Source organism: Patella vulgata, chromosome 5, assembly GCF_932274485.2.
Source record: "Patella vulgata chromosome 5, xgPatVulg1.2, whole genome shotgun sequence".
In the NCBI taxonomy this organism is placed as follows: Eukaryota; Metazoa; Mollusca; class Gastropoda; family Patellidae; genus Patella; species Patella vulgata.
The window spans coordinates 18069357-18076648 of NC_065883.2; positions in this window are offsets into that span (position 1 = coordinate 18069357).

The window sequence follows — 7292 nt, forward strand, 5'->3', positions numbered from 1 at the left end:
TAGCACGACATTAGATATGGGATTTATAACAAAAAACCATACCAAGTGTAATTAACTGTTATCTGATACACTGACCCACTATTACTGATATACATCAAGTTGACTGAAACTAATAGTAACTTTATTGTAATTTTGTTTATGCAAACTGACTTGATTACTCAGCTAAACAAAAAACATGATTTGACATTCTTTTTTTTATATTCTATACTGTGTAAACACTATTTGAGCGATAGACCTTCGATTTGAAGTTCTCAAACATCCACATTGTACGTACAGTATATTAAACCAATATGATAGACAACACGCGCACGCGGGCGAAGCCGGAGTGTTCTCTATCATATCAATCCGATGGGGGAGAAGGTTTATATCCGACATATACAATGCCATAGTTTTAATCGTCCTTAAAACTAAATATACTCTTCCATATAAAGTCAACAATGATCGGTTGTCTCGATAATTTCCGCCAAATAACGAAAATTACCGAACTTAATCACGTGAATGTACGTGAAGGTTCCTTTCAAAGTACCTTCTACCCATTTTTGAGTCTCTATGAAGAATTAATCCCTTTAAGCCAACAGATTGAAGGCGAAATAGATGTAAATGCGAATTCCCACGAGGATCTACTAATTGCTATTCAAAAAGCTGATGAAAATTTTGACCAGTAAAAAGCTATGTGTTCCGATTGTTCTGACTGTGAACCTGAAATGTTTTAAGTACGTTCAGAGAAGGATTTAACGGTTGTCCCCAAAAATACTTAACGAAGGGACTGTTGGGCTATAAATAATTTCAAGTCTGGGAGTGTGTGGAGAAATAATTCTACATGTGGACGAAGAGAAAATTCTAAAATATGTTTTAGACATGGACAATCAAAGTGTTAAGGGTAAGTTGAAAGTTTCTTAACGGTATTTTATAAGCCCATAGTTGTTTTGGACATATCGAATTATCGAGGTTAAGTTGTACTTTTCTTCTGATATTTTTGATAAACTTTTGTAACCTATAATTACTGTGTGCATATCTTTCAGGTGTCAGAATATAACAACAACAAAGGTGTTTTGCTACACGAAAGAGGGTCGTGTTCCGACAATGCAGCTGATACATAAAAAAAAATATACGAAATTAAGGGTCAGATCTAAATACCGATAGGTACACCTGTTTCGGTGCTGAATGCAACTAACTGTAGCATAAACATTTGTAATTATCAAGAGAATAAAAAAAAGGATTTCTGTGTTCTTTGTAGTATTTCATTAACATCATCAGAGGTTGATATGAACTGATTATATCAACCTATGATAACGTCATGACAGTTTGATATCAGATATAACTTGTATGGACATCAAAGAAAAAAAATACCACCAGATGTACATCACATGTTAATGTTATTGATATAGGTACTCTAACTTTTGAATAATTATACTTTAAATAGTGTACTGGTTTTTTCTAGGCTACCAGATATATTTTTGATAAATCTTGTGATTTAAAAGGTCCTTTGATTAAAGATGCATTATGCAAGATCGATACTGAGCTGTCCGTCCTTACTTTTTTTAGTTTAAAAATAGATAATGAAAAATGGATATATTGAACATTTCATCACATTGCCCACATTACTTCAGAGATTGTCTCAGTTATAAAGTACCATTCGTACAAAGTCATGATTTTCCATGTTAACGTTAAATGTCTAATCCGATGAATTTGAGCTTGTCATTTGACTAAATGTCTAAATAATAATTAACAATAGGCAGATTTAGCTCTTACATAATGCATCTTTAACTAATTGAACTGAAGCTTATATAACTTCAAGAGATTGTCTGTTATATCCATGTCTGTTAACAGCTGGGGGGGGGGGGGAGGGGCAATGGTTTGCGCGTTCGATGACAAGGAGTAGGATCGCATGTCCAACCTTGTGGGTTTTTTCCGGTTTCCTCCCACAGCATAAAAGCTCTAAGCGCCAGCGAATTATTTAAATAAAATTGAACCATGTTAGTACCGAAATTACCTAGTTGGCGTCCAGTGGACGTTAAACCTCGTTTCTCTCTGTTAACAGCTCGAGCTACAAATACACATTTAATTAACACATTTCATTTTCCGTGACAATATTCACAGTAGTCTGGTCCTTTTTACGTAAACATCACGACAATGATGACGTGGAAATAAAGAGTTTATTTGTCGATCACGCGATCGTCAAAGCGAGTATATTTTGACGTCATCTCCATGGTTACCTTGTAGCTCATTTTCTGTCCATTCCATAACCCGTGACATAAATAGGTATAAAATAGTCTCCAAAATTACATGTACAAACTGTGATTTGATGATATATATTTCATTACTCGCTGTCAATTCTTCGATTAGCCTATGCCAACTGCTTTCCCGGCCATTCAACAGCTAGCCAGGCACTCTCTACATTTACATCTCTCTAGCAAACAACAAGCCGTCGGTTTGTCAGTGAGACCCTTACAGTGTTGCATTGTGAGCGCTCTGTGTGTGATTTTTGAGAAATGCAGTAGCTTTCTAGCCACATACTGAAGAATACAATTCGATCAAAATGAACACAAATAGTCTTAGAAGAAATAAAAATTCGATTTCTAGGTGGAAATAGCGCTTACGAGCCCGACGGGAAACATGTTGATCGTTTGTTTATGCAAACTGAGGTGATAGTGTGATGCGACTTCTCAGTCCGACAAAGCATTATTTGGCATCCTTATTTGAATCTCGCATCGAGTTAACATTAAAGGGACTATTTTTACCGCCCTTAAAAGGGTTAGGGTTAGAATTCCCCCAAATACTTATTGATATAAAGCGGCGATTGTGGATTCCGAAAATTCCCCAATCTCCTAATACGGCCTACAATTAGCATCCCGGAAAGATTACAATGCTCCTATGGTTTTCCTGGTAATTACTTTTGGAGTTATTGTCATTGATCAATTGAAAAATCTTGTGAAATTTATACATTGTGTTAATGATCATGAGACGAATGATTTCTTTATAAATATTTTATACGCTCTAGGAGATAAAGTCATATAATTCGAAATTTATACACAGTGTTGATGCCTATCTCTTGAAATGTATGGGCCAGCGCTTGTAGCCATTGCCAAAATTTACCTTTGTCATAATTATTAATTGCTGTGATGTAGAAAAGTAGGCCATAAATTGTCACGAGTATTAAATGGTGTAATGAAATACTATATAAAGATTCAATCAGTGCAAAGTCCTCAACCTTTGCCACTAGTATTAGTAACTGCATATCTATCCTATCCTATAATGAGACACTTTTATTCTTAGGGCTGCACATTGTCGGGTATTTTCGTCATTGGTAAACATTCCGTCAGATTGTCGTCGACGGTTTGTAGTTATAATACGTACGTTTCTAGTTTATTTCATTTTTCGAAGGGACGTGAATGGAGGTCTGAATGCGATGTGAAAGTTTGACTGGTTACCAGTACCAGTTGTTTAAATATGAATAATAATTTACAAATTCTTATAATGACACATTTCCTTTCCCAACGAATCGGGATGCAGCAATCAAGCTATAATGACACATTTCCTTCCAAACGAATCGGGATGCAGCAATCAAGCTTAGTCTGTGTCATCCGTAAATAAGAGACCCTTTTCTTTGATGTAGCCTAATTTCCGTGGGCCTACAGATAATTTTTAAAATATGTTGTGTAAAACAACTAATCCATCAGAATAATTTCCTGTGCTATCTACGTTACGGAAGGCGAAAAAAGTCAATATCCACTCTAGAGAGAACAGAGAAACCCTTTTTACGGATTGTCATACCTACCAAAATATGTATTATTCTTCTACACCGATATAATACATCATGTGGTGCATCATACTATAATTCTTTGAGATGGTCAATTCTATTCTATTGTTAATGACAGTCCAAATTACTTTTTATGTCACTTTATATGTGCAGTTCCGTCGACACTGTTAGCAACAATTTCTAGTTGACCTTTTCTGGTTGAAAGATTAGATGTTAAACTATTATTTGACATATACTTTGGACATCATTTTCTATTTAGACTTTGCTTATGTCGGTAAAGTGGGTCGAGAGATTTAAATTTTCGTAAATAAAATTAATTAACTGATCTTTAACGTCCTAGTTTGTAGCGCCTAACGAAGAAGGGTTCTTGAAAAAAAAATACGGCCTATCTTCACTGTATTGGCGGATTATAACGGGCGAATAAAAATATAGTTCTTACATTGACCTCATCTTTTTTATCACAATCCTTGATATCACATTATTCATGAATATTAACCCACTAACGTATATATCTATATGGATATTATAGGAATGTTTGTAGGAGAGGAAGGAAACCAGAGCCCCCTTAAAGTTGCAATTTCATATTTTTAAGTTATATTTTTAAAATGTATTAAAATCAAGCCTTAAAATAGATGGTAACTATAAACAGTCCTACCTTGTTAAAGAATAATCCTATTATTCCTATAATTCACTATTGCCAGTTGAGAAATTGGCAAAAATATTATTTTCAACTTCAAATTCAAACGTTTGAAGTTAGCTATTCCATAGGGGAAATAGAAAACAAGGGAGGTAATAATTGTGTTATTATTTCCGGGGTCAAGGATTTATAAGTGGGAGAATGATACCTATGATCGTATAATAGTGAGTTGACAACCATTGAGCAAAAGACATAGAAATAATTATGTTTTGACTTTCTTAGAAAATATGAAATTCCCGCTTTAAAGACTCACTCGATTCGATCGACGACTGGACTAATATTGGCAAAAACTTGACCGTCCCAGTGAAATGTATTTCTGATCTCGCATAAGATTATCTACGTTACAGAAAAGGTTAAAGAAGTTATTTGATAGAATGGACATTTTTGTTGCATTTGTCTGATATACGTATACGTTCATTATACACCCTGGTGTGTTATCTCCGGGCCTTGGAAAAAAAATGGTTTCACTGGGCCCCAATCGTGGTCAAGACTACATGGTGAATGAAACTAGTTTGATTCACCCTCCCCCGCACCTCAGTCATAGATCAATTCTTTCCAGGATTTAGGTAGTTATATTTTTCAGTGGAGCCGACGGGTTGTCCATGTGGTCCTCATAGCAATACGGGTTTGTAAAGAGACAGGCTATTCTTAATTCTTTTCAGAATTCTCTATAATGTACCGGAGCAAATCAGTAGGACATAATTAAAGCCCCATTTTAGTTCTTATAGTATATTTGTCACATCTCTGAAAGAACTGTAGTTTTGTGTTCGGATCATGTAACTTACACCTTTATATAGGTTTGACATAGGTGTTTGTGTATCATGCATTGTTTCATGGTTTGGTAAATCTACGATGTTTAATAAATCTGTACTACACAAAACAAAATTATATCGACCTGCAAACATCAAAATAGTTTATCACACGTCACGTATTACTAGAAGTTTGTTTAGACTATTATATTACCCAGAAAATTTTAACGTATTTATACCGTCTAATAAATTTGTAGCGGAATTCCCCCAAATACCAACCTGTTGACCCTTCTGCCTAAAATGTTTAATATGAATAACATACTACTTTCGCACATTCCTTATCAGATCGTCGGGTCCAACGGTGGCTAAGCGAGTAAGGTGCTGGCTCGCTAGTCTGGAGGTCGCGTGTTCGATCCCCCTGCATTGGTCGAGAAATTTCATCGGGATTTTCGGCGTGGGTTTCCCTTGTCAGTGGTGCAAGACGGAGGTCTGACAAGAACAGCTGTCTAGTCTTTCGGATGGTACGAAAAAACGAGGTCCCGTATACACATTGGCGTGCACTTAAAATGGAAGACTGCAAAAATACAGTGTGATATACCGGATTAGTCTATGTTTCTACTCCGTATATGCGATAACACTAATATGGAAGCAGGCGTTAAACCATCAGCTACTACTACTACATTCATGAAATGAAAAGATGACTAGTCACCACCATCCCGCACCCTTGCACTTGTTTGGAAGGCACAAGGAAAACAACTTCTTGGAATATCAATGGGACTAGTCAGAAGATTCATACTCTGATCACAGTAGCTCGGCAAGGCAGGGTCGTTACCCCCTGTATGATTTGCACAACAACCTTTGCCTGCCTTAATCAGTTGCTGTATGTTTTTTAAACAACAAGTTTCCACAGAAAATAAAATACTATAATAGGTTGATGTTTGTAGAATGTTTCAAACAGATTTCTTGAACGGATAATGAAACCTGCTTCGGAAAAGAAATCGGGACGGAAGGACTGTCATCAAAAAATAATAAGTTGAATGTAAAAGGCATTTTAAGGTATCCTGAACAGTTTCTGAGATATGCTCTAGAAATAGTAATTATATACCAAAAACTAAGTCAAATGTGTAGTAAATATTCAAAAAATCATTTTATAGAGAAATTTGTTTCCATGGAATAACAACAAGTATTAAAACCGCGAAATTTCCAATAAGCAAAAGGCACAACTACTGTCACAGGTTGATGTTTGTACAAAGTTGCATGAAGATATCTTGAATGGTTTATGAGATATGATCCGTAAACAAAATTATACACCAAAAACTAAGTCAATTTTGTTTCCATGGAAACACAAAAATATAAACCCAAGAAATTCCTAAATAGCAAAATGCGCCACTACTGTAATAGGTCGATGTGTGTGCAAGGGTTTATAAAGATATCTTCAACGGTTTATGATATGCTCCGGAAACAAAATTGCACACCCAAACCAAAACTAAATCTAATTTGTTTCCACGGAAACACAAAAATCATTAAATTCAAAATTAGCAAAAGGCACAACTACTATAATAGATTAATGTTTTTTCAAAGTTTCGTGAAGATACCTTAAATGGTTTATGAGATATGCTCCAGAAACAAAATTGTAAACCAAAAACTAAGTCAAATTTGTTTCCATGGAAACACAGAAAATATAAATCCAAGAAATTCCTAAATAGCAAAAGGCATAATTACTGTAATAGGTTCATGTGTGTACAGAGTTTCAAAAATATATTTTGGACAGTTTATGAGATATGTTCCGTTAACAAAATCGGGACTGACAAAGCCCATTTCAATATCACGCCCTAACTTCATTCGGCGCCGGATAATTAATAGTTCGACTCCAAATAATTCGTTCAAGGGTTGCTTCCCTTTATTGCGATGTAACCATCATTGCAATTTGTGCCCGATTCTTCAGTTTTGATTGTATCTATCTTGCAGAAATGAAAACATGAAAGACCCCCACATCATAAAGTATTTTGGGAAATAGGCTATCTCGCCCCAGGTTAATTCACCCGTCAAGAAATTGGCGAAATCGTCCAAACGTATAAGTTAGCCA